This window comes from Vombatus ursinus, unplaced genomic scaffold (genome assembly GCF_900497805.2).
Source record: "Vombatus ursinus unplaced genomic scaffold, bare-nosed wombat genome assembly UNPS02014893.1, whole genome shotgun sequence".
NCBI classification, from domain to species: Eukaryota; Metazoa; Chordata; class Mammalia; order Diprotodontia; family Vombatidae; genus Vombatus; species Vombatus ursinus.
In genome coordinates, this window is record NW_020954671.1 from 3,929,612 (window position 1) to 3,948,000 (window position 18,389).

The 18,389-nt window shown below is 39.9% G+C and overlaps 1 protein-coding gene across 3 annotated transcripts in view; it reads left to right on the forward strand.

Annotated features, from left to right (window-relative positions):
• Nucleotides 1-3,466: 3,466 nt before the first annotated feature.
• The window catches only part of DAAM1 (dishevelled associated activator of morphogenesis 1), a 202,785-nt gene continuing 187,862 nt past the window's right edge, over nucleotides 3,467-18,389 (forward strand). The window contains exon 1 of one of the 3 annotated variants that reach the window (XM_027842878.1): nucleotides 3,467-3,658. The gene's annotated coding sequence lies outside the window, so the exon portion shown is untranslated. Of the gene's footprint in view, nucleotides 3,659-3,729; nucleotides 3,794-18,389 lie in introns of those variants that run through there. The other 2 variants (XM_027842880.1, XM_027842879.1) reach the window with 2 other exon arrangements.

Sequence of the window (18,389 nt, forward strand, 5' to 3'; positions counted from 1 at the left end):
AAGGAAGGAAGGAAGGAAGGAAGGAAGGAAGGAAGGAAGAAAGAAGCCAAGGCACAGATTGTCATTTTTCTCCTCCATTAGGCTTTTGACCAGCAGACCAGTATGACCAATACTGACACAGGGAAGCTATAGCCCCATGAATCAATACTGTATCATCACTGAATATTCTTTCCCCGCTCTGAATGTCCTTCCCCTGTTACTAAGTAAGCTTCCTTTTATTAATGATCTCCAAATGTCTCATTTCATCCCATTCTTATACCTGAATTACCATACTGGCTTGAGCCAGGCTCAGCTTGTGGGTAGAAATTACAGGCAGGGAGACTAAGAGACCATTGTAATAACCTAGGTAAGAAACAAGAAGGGCTTGCAGTAGGATAATGGCTGAGTATAGGGGACAAAAAGGAGAAATATTGTGGAGATAGAAATGACAAGATTCGACAACAAATTGGATATGTAGGAAGAGAGATGGTGAGTCAAGGATAATGCCAATGTTACAAACCTGAGTGGCTAGAAGGATGGTAGCGCCCTCAATAGAATTATGGAAGTTTAGAAGAAAGGTAGGTTTTGGAGAAAAGATAATGTAATTAAAACTCAACCATGCCAGCTCATTCTGTGTTACTCTTTCATAGGGAAAAATGAAAAATAGAGTGTGGGTTGGGGGTAGTCACTCACTTTTTTAGATTTCAGCCACAACTAAGGGGTGACCTTCAGTAAGAATAAGGCAAAGAATGATAGGGGAGGGATAAAAGATGTAGGAATGGGGAGGTGTGTAGAGAGGAGGCAGAGAATTTTATCCTCTTGGGTTGGGTTAAGTTATAACTGCCCTGTGAGGCCATATCCGGAAAAACCATAGAAGGCTTTCTGTAGGAGTAGGCAGGGTGAGGGGGTATTGAAAAGGACAGTATGGTTGTGTTGAAGACAGATTCAGGATTGGCTATGGGAATGAATGGGATATGACCCATCTTCCTGTCTCCTGACTGATTACACAGACCTCAGGATCAAGCCATGGGCTCCCTTGGGATCATTCCACAATCTCCACTTTGGAGATCGCTGAGTTAACATCTCAGTGTCCCAGGTAACTTTCTAGGGCAAGAAGTTGTAGGTGAGATTGCTAATTTGAATCAGTAAAATTTCCATCCCTGGGGTTGCCTACATCTATGAAATCATAGGTCCCTACCAAAAAGCAAAGCAAAACAAAACAAAACCAACAACAAATAGACAAATAAAAACAATCAGCAAAGTGCAAAAGTAGAAAATTATGTTTATAATAATTTGAAATAATGCTATTACATAGCTTTCATTGACAATTTAAAGTGAATGTGGTGTTTTGTTTTCTTTTGTTTTTGGTAGGGTATGGGAGTTGGGTGTATGCTGGGAAGTGTCTGTTATGTTAAAGCAAATCAAACTCAATGTAAAAATTGCTCCCTTGGCATATAAGTAATTTGCTCTCCTGAGGCCTTAAAATATTTGAATGTGAAAAATTTAACTTTTAGTCAATTATTAGGGGTGAAAGAGGAAACTATCTTCTTGTGGAACATTTATCAATGACCACTGGATGTTCCCTACAACATGTAGATCATACCATATTCATGCTTACCCATCATGTGGAGTTCCATGTCCTACTACAAGTTCACCAAAAGGGGTTCACCCATAGTGGTAATGGAGGCCTTCCTCAATTTCTCTTGATATACCAAGGTTACCATTAGGACCTTTTCTTTTGATTTCTAAAAACTTTTCCCATCAGCCTCTTTTCAAGAAGACATAGCCTATTTTATAGGTTATATGAGGTTCTGAAATACACGGTGTCTCAAAAGTCTTGGTGCAGTGCTTAAACCTGCTCTAAGACTTTTGGGAAACAAAATAATCCAAGATTGTTTTAGACTAAAGCACAAGTAAAAATAAAATCTTTCTTTTTTCAAGCAGGATCATAGGATTAGAGAGCTAGAATGACCGCATTGGTCATGCAGCCCAACCTATTTGTATTACAGTAAAGAAACACCTCTTCAAGTGGACATATAATTTTTAATCAAAAATATTTTGAAGGCTCAACAGCCTGTTAGTTTTCAGTAGGATTTAGTATTTAACTTCCCACCAAATGCTAGGCAGTGAACCTACACATAAAGAACTAAAAACCTAGAAGCCAACATTTGAAGTAGTGGCAGCTAGGTGGTACAATGGATAGTGCTGAACCTGGAGCCAGGAAGACAAACTCCAATCTGACCTCAGACACTTCTAGATATGTGATCCTGGGCAAGTCATTTAACTTCTGTCTTCCTCAGTTTTCTCTTCCATAAAATGGGAGTAATAATAGCACTTACCTCCTAGGGTTGTTGTGAGGGGGAAAATGAAATATTTATAAAATGCTACAGAAAGGCTAGCTAGCTATTATTATTGTTATTATTACTACTATATTCTGATATGCTCTGCTCTATGACTTTTGGTTAGTCTAAATTTTATTCCAAATAAACTCGTTGCAAACGTGACATTTAATTCTGTCAAATTCCAACACTTCCCTATTGTGATTTTGTTGTTTGAATTAGGAACTTGCTTCAAAAATTAAAAAAAAGGAAAGTTATAGAAAAAGAAAGCAGAGGTCTGTGTGTGTGTGTGTAGGGGGGGTATTTTTCGATTAAAAGTTGTTTTTTTTTTTTAAAGAATGTTTTAAAAATGGAGTTCAGAGCAAGAGTAGTAAGACTACCTCCAGAATTGAACAAAAGCCTGCCTACAAATTACCATGGGAAGTAAGTACTAGCACTTCAGCAGATGGGAGAGTCCACCTATGCCCCAGGAACAGCACAGGGACTGTGTCACCGTGTTATTTCTACTGACTGATTCCACGAATTTTTCCGATGATAAACTTGCTGAACTGTGCTCCGAGTTCTGCTTAGTGCTGCTCTCTTGCATACAGGGACAAGGAGACAGGGGCCAAAGAGAAGAGAGAAGGGAAAAGTCAGCATTTTGGGGTCATTTAAATCAACGTAGAATCAGCATATATCTGAAGCTGTTTAAGAGAAGGAACTATCGAACCTTTTGATTTCTCAACGATGGAGAATAGAACGAGGGTCTATTTTGTTCTCTCGACCGGGACCAAAAGATTCCTGAGTGGACAATGCCATTTCTCTGGGGCAAGTAAATGTCTCCCCCTTTCTCCTAAAGAAGTCCGGAACTAGGGGGAAAAGCCTCATTGGGAGGTCCAAAGGTCGCGAGTTAGGTTACAGTAAAGGTCCAGTAAAAGGGGATTAGGGTCATTAGATGTACTCTCCCTTTTGCTAGGACACTTCTTCCTTATCTGAATGACCACGGGGAAAGCTAGGAGATGGGGGGGGCTAGGGGAGGGAAGGAGGCGTGTCCAAGACAGGGAGGATCTGAGGGGAGGAGGCGGAGGCTCCTGAGGACTGCATTGGGAACTGTAGTCCTAGGCATCCAGGAGCTGAGGAGCTGCCCAGGGACTGAATCCCCAGAAAGTAACTACAATTCCCAGCGCTCTCTGGGGCCCCAGCCGGGAAGTCCATGCGCAGTCAGCGCTACATTGTATCCTATTAGGCTGGGAGTGATGTCACCTGCGAGCTTGTAACATACTAACCACTACGGGGGAAACTCTTTAAACGGATCCCATTGTATTCCGAGCTGCCTTTCGCAGCGTTCGGAGGCTGCCCAGGTAAGGAGGGAGCGTCGCGCTGCGCGTCTGTCCCTCCCCTAGCTCACGGGGACGCAGCTTCTTCTCATTCATTAAGTAGCACAGAGGGCACGGTGAGAAAGCAAAGCGGGCTGCGTGTTCATCTCGGGAAGGGCGGTAGGTTTGCGGGGTTTGCTCTTCCTCCCTTCCTTCTCCTCCCCTCTCTCCCTCTCCCTCTCTCGCTCTCTCCTTTTCCTTGAGCTGCGGGAGGAAGTAGGTAAATTTTAAACCCGTCGTTCAGGTTGGGTATGGGTGGGTACTGGAACAGGACAGCTCTGGGCTTTCGGGCTTGGACTGAGAAGTCTAACTGCCCCTGGGCTGGGGTGGGGGTTGGAAAAATGGCTGCACCTCAATACAAAACTGAGGCGAGCAGGGAAGAAGGGGATTTAGGGAAAAGGACAAGGGTTGTTCCCCATCTCCCTCCACGCCCCCCTTTTCTTTCATGTGTTTTCAGATGTGTTTTCACACGAGGTAAATTGACCGTGTCCAGGGAGCCTTCCCACCTCGGGGATTCAGCGAAAGCAGGGGAGAGGGAGGCAAAAGAAATTTTGGCCCGAGTTCGGTGCTGCTGGGCAGCGCTGCTACCGAACGACCCGCTTCCTTTCACCTAATGCCCCCTCACCCCTGGGGCGCTGCGGGGGCAACCTCTGGTCGGGGAGCTGTGGTAACAAAGGGTAGGTTATGAGAAAAGGGGGTCCTTGTTTCCTGGCTGCTCTAACTCCTAGCTGTAGAGGAGTGGTTGTGGGGAAGGCAAAATGCTTAACTCTCCCCCCACCCTCCTCATCTTCAAATAGAAATTACCATTTCTTGCCCCGATCCTAAGGTCTGAGATCCATGCAAAGTTCGAAGCAGAATGTCGGGGGCTATGTACATGGAGGACGGCGGGGTGTTGTGGAAATTAGTCTGGCAGCAGAACCCTACAGCTGGGAGGGCGGGAGACAGTGCAGGAAACGAATGGTGGTTAAAGCCACCGCAGTGGGTTGTGGTGCCAGCCACTGAGCTGTGTAGCTGGTTGTTCCCGTCCCCATCCCCAAGGCGGTGCGCATCTCCGCCCTTGTCCTCTCCACGTTTTCGGAGATGAAGGGCACCCGGGCCAAGCTTGCATCGGGAGGCACCAGCTCAGCTAGCGTGATCTGCTTCTGTCTCTTCGCGGGGAAGGAGGGCTCAATTAATCTGATTTTCTCGGAATGTCCTGAGGAGGAAGCGGTGTTGAGCTGGCTAGGTTTCCCACCCTTCTGGATAAAGTGTTGGCGGTTAAGGGACTAATACCAGAAAAAGCTTGCAGTCCTACATACTTTGTTTCCTCATCCAGCACCCCGATCTTTCCCGAATGAAGTATTATTCCTTCCATTTTTACTATCTGCCTGTCCCCCCTCCACCCCGCCCAGTATTTAGAATGTGTTTAACCCCCGTCAACTGGTTTGCTCTGTGAACTGAATAGGTAGTTTCTTGGAAAATGATGCTGGACGATGACTTGAAGCGAAAATTTCCTTGCGGAAGGAGGGGGAGGACAAATTCCGTTGCTATGGTAACTCCTGTTAAGAGAGTCTTGATATCTCTCCCGGTTTTCTTCATATCAGGCTTGCTAGCCCCTGGGAAGGCTTGACTTCGTGGGCGTGGTCAAATGTTTGCCCCCTGTCGAGCTGCTCATCTAATTGCCCCCCTTTCTCCATCTGCCCTCGTAATTTTTCTCTACTGTCTTTGAAAGGGAGTTTTAGGGACTTGTATTTGGAAGTCCTTTATTCCTCGTTTTTTTCACTTGTGCATGTCACCTGAAGCCTCTGTCCTCTCAATTATAAATTGCTTTAGAAGACTTTATTATTGAAACCAGTCCTGACGCTTAGGTTTTTAAACGATCTACTCTCACTACCTTGGTAACAGCTGTATTCTTCAAGACAATAGCCGAAGTAACGAAATAATGTTGCAGATGGCCCTTTGAGAGCTTATACTTCTTTTCTAAGACTGACGAAAAATTCAGTATATTTAATTTGTCATCTGTGAAGGTGATTAGGAAATGAATAGGTCCCAAATAATAAATAATGAAAATGTCTTCTCTTCTGTAGAAAGTGCAACATTTGGAATCGGAATATCTGGATTCCAATCCCAGTTTTGATCAGGGCCAAATTGCTACCTCCTGAGATTAAGCTTCCTCATCTGTAAAATGCAGATATTATTTGCACCACCTACCTACCAACATGCAAAAATGCGTTTTGAAGAATGCATTTTGTAAACTTTGAAGTGCTGTAAAAATGAGCTATTTTTAATGAAATAGAAGTGTTCACTTAAAATGGCACTACATATATAACCTAATTTAAAGGACTTTCTTCCAGTAGACAACATATTAAAGTGGTTCTAATCCAGCCTTACCACTAAATTGCTATGTCCTCAGCAAGGAATCCAACTTCTGTGACTTTCTTCTTTTGTGGAATAAGGGGGCACATAGTATCTTAATCTGCAGTTCACTCAAAATTAGAAAGAGGGTATCTGAGATCAGACAGAGACTAGATAAATTTGGAGAAGGGAAATGGGCCTATCCCAGCACAATCCTGTAGAAGACATTGTAGGAAGCAACTAGGGGTTTAAAGCCACAGCAATGGATTGTGCTCCTCCAGCGCTATTAAGAAAATCTTAATTTCTTAGACTTGTGCTTCAGTTTTTAAAATTCTAAATGGTATATACAAGGACTGCTTAGTTAAATCTTTCTGAAACAATAACTGCTTCAATTTCCTTCAGCCAGAGTTCCTAAGCCTGATAGAAAACCATTTTTAAAACAATAGCTGTGGCTGCAAATAGAACTAGCTTAGTAGGGTTCAAAAGGGGCCAACTTACCTTCTATTCCATTGAAACTGGCTTGTGGTGGCCTGCATAACAAATTCATTTATTGTGCTTTTCTTTATTCATGAAAGAAGCAACTTGCTGAGTTTTTCCCCTTTGGTAAACTGAAACTGTCTGCATTTTAAAATTGTTAATATTTCATATTCTTCTAAAAATCAAAATTCATCTTATTTGCCTGTGGCAATGGCTTTCTTAATACAAGTTCATTAACTAGAAGTGCAGCTCCTCACATGTGACTTTGCTTCTCTCTTTCTCTCTGCTGCTTTTGCACTAGCTGTATGTCTTCCGTGCCTAAAAGGCTGTCTCTTCCCACCCTGCCCCTCACCTCCACCTCTTAGAATCCTTGGCATGCTTCAGCATTCAGTTCAGATGCCACCTCCTGCGGGAGGCCTTGCCTCATGGTGCGCCACCACCCACTAGAAGGCCAGCTGCTGGTGCCTTACTGCAGTCTAAGGTTACCTTGTAGGAGTAGCACCTGTTTTGCTTAGGTAAGGCCAGTTTCTCTTTTAAAGAAGCTAGAAAACTGTCCTCAGCATTTGATTGGGCCATGTGATTTGGGCTCGAACCTTTTTTGTGGTTGAATAAATTTCTTATTGTTAAATGTTTTACGTTGCATACGTATGTCACCTTGAGGTCCAATCTGGAGCCTGAATCACTGGGCTGACTTTGACTAGGTGTGGCCCAGAAAACCCTTTATTGTGTCTGTTCGTTATCTTATATATACCTATTGATATGCATATTGCCTCTTCTATCCCAAAGTGAACCTCTTGAGGTCTGGGGTTGTTTGGGCTTTTTTCTTTGCATTCCTAATAGTTAGCACAGTGCCTAGCATTTCCTAATGTTTGATAAATGTCTGTTGATTGTTTTCCTGACTCTTAAGTCCATCACTTTGTCCACTGAGCCATATAGTCATGAAATAGCCATTTCCTAACTTTATTCAACTCTCATTTATACACTAAATATTCATATATACATGCACATCATATAGAAAATACTGATTAAAGGTCACAGAAAGGAAGAGAAATTCACCAACTCACTTATTAATTATATATGTGTGCACATGCAATTGTTGGTTTATTTTAATAAGTGAACCCATGATTTCATCAGAGTAAGGAGCTCCCAAGATAGGAACTCCTTTGCCAATGTGGTTCAGCGTCTGCTCTATGACTTATGGTCTTAAGAGTTGCCTGGGTCACTGAAAGGTTAAGTGACTTGCCCAGGCTAGATATATCTGAACACATAGGTTAATGTTGGATTTAAAACATGGCAGTTCAGTTTCTCTCACCAAGTTCAGTTCTTTTCCCTGTGGCTTTTGGCAGAACATCCAGAATTGGGATTAACTGAGCTACACTATGTATTAGGTGAAAATTTCAGCTCATTGATGAGGCAACTTGGTGCAGTGGAAAGGGCATAGGATTTGGTGGCAGAGGGCCTGGGTTCAAGTGGCACATATTATTATTACCTGTGTGATCCTGCTGGATCCACTTAACCTCTCTGAGCCGTGGTCTCCTCCTGAAAAAATGAGGGGCTTGGACTATGTGACCTTTTGGGATCCTGGATCCTTCTAGCTCTACAGATAATATTATTTTAGGCAATTTTCCTAGTTTGAACTTTCATTGGTCAAAGCTCCAAGTTGGACAGTTGTAGGTTTTAAAAAGCTTTTTGTATTCTTTTGTTAGGTTCTAACTTTGAAAAGCATTTTTGAAAATCTTTGTTTTTTATATCACATTCATTTCTGCATATATGTCCTTTCCCTCTATTCAATAAGCCATCCCTTGTAACAAAGATTTAAGAAGGCATTGGGAGGGAGAGGAAAGCAGTTTAGCAAAACTAACCAGTACAACCCCCATATTTGACAATATGCAAAATTGTATATCCACGGGCTGCTGTCTCCTCCCCCAATCCCCCCCAAAAAAGGGAAGGAGAGACATTCTCTCAACTTCTCCTGGCCAAACTTTATTCATTATAATTATATAGCAATACATTGTCTTCTTGGTTCAGTTTAATTCTCTCTGCCTTAGTGAATACAAGTTATGTATTCTTTGAATTTCTCATTTTGTCTTTTCTTAGTGTGTTCATGTGCCACAATTTGTTTAGCCATTTCCCTACTATTGGGCATCTACTTTGTTTCTCAGTCTTTACTCCTACAAAAAAAATACTGGTATAAATATTTTGGTGTACATGAGACCTTTTTTCCCTGAAGTTAACCAGTTTTCTCAGATAAAAGTTATGTAGAAGAAGACTGAGAAATCCTATGGAAGGTTGACAGTAGGGTAGAGTCTACCAGAAACCTTTGCCAGGCCTCTAATGGCTCACAAGACACTGTTTGGGAGTATGAGTGAAGTGAGCAATTTTATTTTGTTTTTGATATTCACCATTTTAGTCAGTCAAAAAATTATCTCTTCTATTCTGTGATGATGGAAGGTGTGCTGAAGAATGAGAGTGTCATTGACTTGATATTTGATGTTACTTTTTGGTTAGAGATGGTGGGCTGTGGTTCTCAAGGTAAATTACCAAGTGGAGTCAGAGTCAGGTATGTCAACAGTGAAGATGGCTCCATTGGTTATGTAGTTGGCTGGTAATTTTGAAGGATTGAATGAAGGTGTGCCAAGGAATTTAAATTCTTGTCTTGGAGGAATAATTGAGTGTGCTAAGAATTTTCAGGTGAATGTGGTTTTTATTTGAGCTACTGTTTGTCAAATTGCTTTTTATTGCTGGAATTATAGCTATCAAAACATAGGTAAGTGTTACCTTTTGTAAATATTTTTTGTGGTGGTATAAAGATTTGGTGGCTTTGGCGTGAAGAATCTTGGCCTTCTGTTCAATCATTTTTTAAAAGGTTGCAGCTGCTTGGATCAGCATAAACACCAGCTTACCCCCAAAGCTGGTAACCACTGGGAGCCTTAGGTGTTTGGTTCGTGAAGTAATCATCAGTGCTTGTAACTTCTACTGAGACCTCCTCTGGTTTATATCTTGTTTGTCATATTTCCATGTGTTAAGTTTGACCTTACATAGTAGGAAGTAACCAACTCAGTTCAGGAAACTTTTTCTCTCAATAGGGGCCAGTAACCACAAGCTAAAATTCTTTCATTTTGAGTTTTGGGGGAATTTTTTCTTTGAATGGACCAGGCATTCTGAGCCATTCGTTTTTTTGTTTAACTTTCCAACACTTCAGAGATGCAAGATAGCTTTCAAGAAACTAAATGCTCAAAGCCTCTACTCCAACCTAATAAACTCTTTTTTAAAATTTAACTTTATGTATTTATTTTGTGACATTTTAAGTTTTGAACTGTTTGTCTCCCTTCCTTCCCCACCCTACACTAGAGAAAGCCACCATTTGACACAGATTTATAAATATATGTAAAACCATACCATGGATACTTCTATTTATCAGTTCTTTTTCTGAAGACGGACAACATCTTCCTTCATAGGTCCTTTGTAGATTGAGTATTTGTAATACTCAGAATAACTTGATTGTTCACAATTAGTATTCAAAAAATACTTCTGTGACTGTATACAATGTTCTCTTAATATTGCTCATTTCACTATTCATGATTTCATGCAGGTCCTTTCCATGTTTTTCCTAAAATCAATCTGCTCATCATTTCTTACAGCACAGTAGTATTCCACCACAATCATATACCACAATGTGTTTAGCCATTCTCTAATGTTGGACATCCCCTTGATTTCCAGTTCTTTACCACCACAAAGAGAGCTGCTATTAATATTTTAGAATGTATAGCTTCTTTTCCTTTTTCTCTGATCCTCTTGGAATCAACACATAATGATTTTTCTGAGTCAAAGGGCAAAACTTAATATACTCCTTATGATTTTCCTAGATGTGAAAAGGATATAGAATAGGCTTTTCTATATGGCAGGGATGTTTTTTTGTTTTATCAAACACTTTGGCAGTCTGGCACAACCTGTTGTCTATGTTCAGTCTTTTCAGTTGTGTCCAACTCTTTATGATTTGGAGTTTTCTTAGCAAAAATACTGGAGTGGTTTGCCATTTTCTTCTTCAACTCATTTTACAGATGGGGAAACTGAGGCCAACAGGGTTAAGTGACTTGCCCAGGGTCACACAATTAGTAAGTGTCTGAGGCCAAAATTAAACTGAGTCTTCCTGAATCCAGGCCTGGCAGTCTATCCACTGAGTCACCTAGCTGTCCCAAAAACTTACCGACACTTTCTCAAAGCAATGTTCTAGATATATAAAATAAAATACCTAAGATTACAAAGGAAGCCTGTTTTGGAATACGGTTGTCAGAATATTTTTTTAAAAATGAGGTTCTTAGATCTCGGATTAAGAACACTTGCTTTAAGATGAGTGATCATTACTTGAATGATCGCGTTTGAGGAGAGGCAAAGAAGACTTTGACAATCTATGTATCACACCAGAAGCTCTTGGCTTAATAACATACTATTCTAGATCAAAAAAGTTGTTATCTCCTTCTCTAGATTCATTTCTAAATAAAAAAAAAATGAAAAGTGCTCTTCATAAAGAATTGTTCATTTTCTGTCAAACACCTCCGATTTCAGTGCTCTGAAAGTTTCGTCCACTGAGGCAATTTTTAGGCCTAATCTGGAAAGTACTACCCACCCCCTTTTTTTTGCTTTTAAAGATGAATTCTTATTCTAGCTAGTCACACTCCCATGCTAATGAGGCCAGGGTCCTGAGTTCTTCTTGGACACAGACTGATCAAATCTTTAAGCCTGTCCAGAGGGGGCACTGTATTGGAGTGTTGTAGTTTGCTGGATGCAAATGTCTCATTTGTATTTGGGGCAGGGGGAAACTCAAAGGAGAATATCTTATGATAGGAAAAACAATAACAGCATAATAGTAGGAGCAGGTGCCTTTAATGTGGTCCCTCATATTAACCTGAGGTCAGGTGAATGCTAGGTGTTTGCCTTCATAAGCAGATATTGACAATGCAGTAGGGGAGAGAGCTGGGCAAGTTCTCCAGTAAAGTTTGGGTCAGGAAAAGGATTGGTTCTCTCTCTTTGCTAAAATTTTGTTATCAACAACATTATTAATTGCTTACTCTATATGCCATGCTAGATGACCTAGTGGATAGAGTGCCAGGCCTGGAGTCAAGAAAACCTGATTTCAAATCTGACCTCAGACACTTAATTAGTTGTGTGACCTTGGGCAAGTCACTAAACCCTGTTTCCCTCAGTTTTCTCATCTGTATAATGAGCTGGAGAAGGAAATGGCAAACTACTCCAGTATCTTTATCAAAAAAACCCAAATGGGGCCATGGAAACAATTGAAAAATGATTCAACAAAATCTTTGTCTGGCACTCATGTTTTTAGTTTTAATATTTTTTTCATTAGAGGGAATCACTTCGAATTTAGCAATAAAGATAGAAGCTGGGGGAAAACACTTGAGTTCTATTTTGCTATTCTAAATGAAAATTACTGCCAAATTATGTCAATGATTGCAATGGCCCTAGAGGAAGATCTTAAGAGAGCTTGAAATGCTAAGCATAGATAATGGTATTTATTGCAAATAGGTTAGCTGTATGCAGGATATTGAAACTGAAGATGGCATTTCATTTTCTGTATTTTGTGGGTTTTGTTTTAGGAATGAAAAACATTTTTAAATAGAGACCTGTTAACAGAATAGAGAAGTGATAAGAAACCAGGTAGACTGGTAGAGGTGATATTGAGATAAGGTTCTAATCCATGAAGGTAGTGCCAAATCCAGAGACATCTAATTAAAAAGTCATTATGAAAAAAAATGCAAGGAAGTAAAAGCCTGACCTGGGGGTGGGGGGAACCAAGTAGAGTTATGCAACAGAAAAGAATGATTTAAATCAACTGGAAGGAGGGTAGAAGAAGCATAGGATGATGGAGAGAGCTACTGAATTCAGTATCTGGAGCAGGGCTTGGATCCAGCCGTGCTACTGAGTGCCTATGTGACTTTGATTAAATTTTTTAATCTCCCTGAACCTTAGTTTTCCCATCTGTAAAATAAGAGGTTTGAACTATATAAAATACTATGATTCTACCACATTTTAGTTTATCTTAGTTGAGGTGAGTTCAATGATTTGGAAAATGATGCAGCCTGAAAGCCCTGCTGAGAGGGAGAGTAGCCAAAACTAACTACTGGTTAGTTCCATGCCATGATACTGATAATGATTCTGCCAAGGCAACAAACAAGGAATTTTTAACAAGTGGCCATCAATTGAATTTTTATGATTGATAAATTGGTTTGGGAATGATGCTAAAGATACTATTTTGTTTGCTAGAGTAGGTCAGCTCACTTTGTGTCCTGGTATCTCTCCCATCCCTCTCTTCTTTTTGTGAGAAGATAGTATTTGCTTTACATATATATAATGTCTCTCCTTATTCAGCACTCACTTGTGTTTTGGACTAAAAGAGGGAGGTAAAAGAGTAGAATGGGTAGCTGTGAGGGTAACCGACCACCATTAAGTTTGTTTTAATGTTTTAAAAAGATGAAAAATTCTTTTATTTGTCTCTACTTCAAAGAAAGTTGAAATGGACCTAAGAGATTGTCTTGTCCAACTCATAGCTGAAGAGATATTCTTTTTAACATCCCTAATAAGCAATGAGAAGTGGTCATCCAGCCCCCACTTGATGGGCAACAGACCTCCAGGGATGGAGAATAGACAACAATTCTTTGTGGTTAGTACCCACTGCCTTTCTATGACAATTCCTATTGGGAGACTGACTTTTATTTTAGACAATATATGCTCTTAGTTTGACCTAATTTCATTTCAGCATCCTTTCTGTAGTTGGAGTTTCTTTTCTCCTATGCCTCATCTTTACCCATTTCTGTCCTCAGAATGTAATTTCACCTCAAGGTATCAGTGACCTGCTTTATTGTGAGGTTGGTTTTTTTTTCATTATTTTCACATAGCCTAGTGAGACAATGTAAACTGCTAGTATTCACATTTGCACACCTCTGAATACCAAGCATACATATGAAAACATAGCTCCCCCTTTGTCTTTTAGTTTACAAAAGAGGAGGCTATTATAGCATAGAGAGACCTTTTTATATTAGAATTCTCCAAGTTCTCCATGTGGAACAAGTTAGAAAAGTATGGAAAGAGAGTTATTAGGTTACACTTATATCTTATCACTTGGTTCCCTCTGGGTTGTTATTGTTGATACTGTCTCCACAGCCCAGGAATCTCTTTAACTGAAAACATGCTTGAGGTATAAAGACACTAATATCTTGTCTTCCTTCTTGTGGCTGTACTTGCTGATTGAGACTTTAATCTCTACAGCCAATTGCCCCTTTTGTCCTAACTTTAAAATTTCTGTTGATGACTCAGATGACATGAATGTCATAATTATCAAATTTGCAGAGGACACAGAGCTCCTGAGGAACAGTTAACATGTTAGATGTATCAGGATCCAAAAAATAATAGCTAGAACAAAGGACCAAATTTAATCAAATGAAATGCAATAGAAATGCAAAGACCTACAAATGGGTTTTAAAAAAATCAACTTTCCAGGTACAAAATGGAGATGGTATAGTTGGGTGGAATTTCATCCGAAGAAGAGTTGGGAAGTTTAATAGCTAGCAAGCCTAATATGAGTCAACACTGAGATTTTTTTTTCTCTCATTACTAGACTTGTGACTTAATTGAAATAGGGAACTTCCCATGAGGAAGGAAACTCCCTTTAGCAATTCAGGCGCTACAATTTCTAATCATAGAGAGTTGCCATGGGGTACTGAGAAGTTAAGGGACTTCCCAGAGACACATAGTCAGTGAACCAGAGGTGGAACCTCAACCCGGGTCTAAAGCTGGCCCCTCTAGCCCTCGCCACTATGCAACACTGTTTTAGCAGCCAGACATGGCAGTGGCAGGGAGAAGAATTTATGTGATAGAGGAGACAGTCTAACTGTACTGTTCTCTGATTAAACCACATTTGGATGGTATTCAGTTCTGGGTGCCCTATTTTAGGAAAGCCATTGAAAAGCTATTCTATAGGTTTTCAGATAAAGATACATATTCTGTAGCATCCAGATAAAGGTGCCCAGGTTGGTGAAAGTCCCTGAGCTCATGCCTTCTTGAGAATTGGTTGAAGAGACTAGGGATGGCTTTCAGAAGAGATGTGGTGATTGGGCAGCATCCTAACAGTCATCAGGTATTTGATATGCTGTCATTTGGGTTAAAATGGGAATGAGAGGGGCAAAAAAATGGAGACATATCTAGGCTTCATGAAAAGAAAACCTCTCTAAAGCATTAGCTCTGTCCAAAAGTGGAGCAGAAGGGCGACTAGCAGTTTTTGCAGCTGGAACAAATACTGTGATAGGCACCCCTCCATCAGTTTTTAAAGACTATTTGAATTGAGCGTGATGGAGAACTTGGGATGCCTTCCCATCGTGAAGAGACAGCATGAGATGGGGAGGGAGGAAGGAAAGTGTTCTTCTGCTAGTGAACTAACTGGGGAGGAGAGGCAGGGGACCTGACTGGGCCTGCAAATAACCATCTGGTAGATTCCTATGTTAATAAGTTCTTGTTAACTAGATGCTGAAATGAGTTGATTCTATAATAATGAAGGACTAAAAGTGTTCTTGTCTTCCAAATTTGAATACCCTGGGGAAAAGGCAAAGTCTTTCACATACCCTACTTCCCTGCCTCTGAAGGTTGTAGGATCTCTTACTGATTAAAGCAGGGAGGCTACTTGTTGTGAATGTTGTAGAGAGGTATCTGATTGAAGAAGGGGTTTAGCCAAATAATCTTGGAAGTCCCTTCCAAATCTGAAATTCTTTCATTAAGTACCATAGGCATGTGAACCCTGAATTCTTCTGATTTTAAGATGAGAATAATTTTTAGATGCTTTCTGCTGAAAAATATGGGGGGAAAGGTAACTTGAAAAATGTGTTAATTTTCTTTTAATAAGGGAGAGCACAATGAGGAGCAACATTAATCCTTCTATTCATGATTTATTCATATTTAGTTATCTGTTTTCCCAGGAGCACTTTAGTCCTTAAATGAAAGACTTAAGATGATCTTTTTAATAGAGGTATTCACTGAAAGATGGATGTTAGAATTTTCCATGGTTTTAGTAGATGGAATTTAGAATGACTAGAATATTTTGTAATTGCCATTGTTGCTGCCTTCTACCTTCTTCCTTCAACTTATTCTCCTCACACATTCCTTCCCCCTCCCCCCCAATTAATCTGGTAGAAACTAGAATAAAATATGACAAGGTAGGTAATGACTACTATTTTCCTTGCCTATCTTATTTAAGATTCAGAATAATTTTTTCTGTTACTACTTTAAAATTCCTTTTATTGTGACTTCAACAAACAAGCATTTTGATATACAAAGCAGAAAACAAAGGGTTTTGTATGAAACTGTGAATCTCTGAGTTTTTTTTTTTTAGGAGTATACATTAAATTTCACTGGAAGGCTGGCCACCTGGGGATTAATTTTTTTGGGCAAAGGGAATACATGAAACAAGGCAAAATAAAAAGTCACTCAGTCCTGTTCAATTCCTTTCTACTTCTGTAGTGATAGCATAGTGGCAAGAAATCGATTAATAAACATTACGTACCTACTATGTGCTAGACACTGTGCTAAGTCCTTAGGATACAAAAAGGCAAAGGCTACCAAGAATCACAATTTTTGGACCATTCATAAACTTCAGTTTGACTGTTGAGAGCTTTAGATTGTGAACTCTTCTAGTGTAGGAGCTTTTTTTGCTTTTTTTTTTCATATCCTCAGTGCTTAGTATAGTGCCTGATGCATGGTAGATGCTTAATAAATGCTTATTGATTGACTGACTGTTGGTTCTCTAAATGTGAAATTCTTGTCCAATGACCAGCATGTTACCTGGGGGTCTGAATCACATAAATTTTCTTATGCTTTCTATAAATGAAACTAGAAGAAGGAAGCTGTAGTTTATAGGTGCTCCTTGGAGAGTCAAGGAAAGGAGTTGGCAAAGTGGAGTTTATCCTACACTGAGAGTTGGCGTGTATTACAAGACTAATGATAAATGTTTGCAAAAAGGCCACCATGAAAATAGTTGTCGTGCAACAACATTGGTTGCTGGTGGTAGAGGACTTCTATGAAGAATTTCTTAAGACTCTTCAAATCAAATCAGCAAATATTCTGATACTTACTGATTTAAATGCAAAGGTGGGAAAAGGCGATGCTAGGGAGAAAGCATGGTTCAGAATGAAGAAATGAGAGGCCAAAGACTTATAGATTGCATAGAAGCCTCATACTCTTATGTCACAAATACTTTTTTTTCTTTTTTTTTTTTTAAGAATTGGTAGGTACTGATGGGCAGCTAGGTGGTACAGTGGATAGAGCACAGGCCCTGAAGTCAGGAGGACCCGAGTTCAAATCCGGCCTCAGACCAAACACTTGACACGTGCTAGCTGTGTGACCCTGGGCAAGTCACTTAACCCCAATTGCCTAAAAATTAAAAAAAAAAGTTTAAAAAAAAAGAATGGTAGGTACTAGACGTGGTGAGTGCTAAATAACACCATAAAGAATGAAATAGGTTATATTTTAACACACTTGTTTTTGATGTGAGACATATTCTTGAGTTAAGTGTCTTTAAAGACAGACTATTGACTTGTTAGAGCTAAGATGAAAATCAGTTTAAAAAGCAAAGAAAGAATTAACAATTAAAGAGCTGTGGCATAAGGTAGGAATGATGTATCCCTGAATTATTTAAGCAAGTAATTGGAAATAAAAATAGGAAATGGACAACAGAAATGACATCGACACTGACTCCAATAATATTGTCTAGAAGTTTAACCAATATAAATTAGTTGCCACAACAAAAAGATCAAAAGACCCCAGAAAACACTTTAGTCAGCAAATATTTGACCAGACAAAAAGAGATGGCTGCCAAAGATAGCAAAGAATTAGAATATAGATGTCATATTTTCTCCCCTGATCGAATGTAGACCCCTTGAAGACAAAGATTTTAAAAAAAAAATTTTTTTTTGTCTTTTTATCATCAGGAGCTAGCATAGTGCCTGGCACATTGGTGCTTAGATACTTGTTGGTTGATTGAAAAATGGTGTTCACTAACACTTCACACACATGATGTAAGTTCCTAAAATGTTAGTCAGAATGTCCAATGGAGATCATGTAGTCCAACCCCCTCACTTGACAGAAAGGGGAGCTGAGGCCTGAAGAGGTTAAGAGACTTGTCGAGGATCTTACAACTATGTCATGGCAGAGCTGAAACCGAAACTGGATTTCTTTTCTGTTACACCAGCTGCTTCCCAGCTCTTGGTCTTTTACTATAGATAGTATGTTTGTTTCTGGGGAAAACACACACATACACATTATGCAATAGATGAACTAAGAACTCACCAATTAAAGGTTATTTGCTTTGACAGGCAAGTTATTTCATGTTTTACATCTACACATCGTACCTGTCTTAGCAAAGGAATGCATAGAGTACTGTCAAAATAGTAAGCAGTAGTTTGTAACCCTAAATCCCTTCTTTTCTGATACTAGATGTTTTTGGGTACTAAAGGTCGAATCGTCTTCTTTACTTGGACTAAAAGATTGGCTTCAGGTCTTGATTGGATAAAGTTTTCAAGCAGAAGAGCATGTCCACATGATATATCCAAGGGAGAAGAGACAAAGATGAAAAATGAAAATCACAAGCTTTTCTTCCCTCCCTTCCTTCTGTCTTTCCCTCCCCTCTCTTGCCTCTCTCTCTCTTGCCTCTCCCTCTCTGAACTACTAGAAGCCAGTGTTGCTTCATTTTTATAACACTATTCAGGCCCTTCTACTTCTTTAATTAAAAAGAATCCAGTTCCTGCTTTCTCACCTTTGGAATACCTAGATGTGTCTGTCTACACATGGTATCTACTGTTCAGAATAAATGTACTGACACGTGGGGATTGATATTCTTGTTTCATGT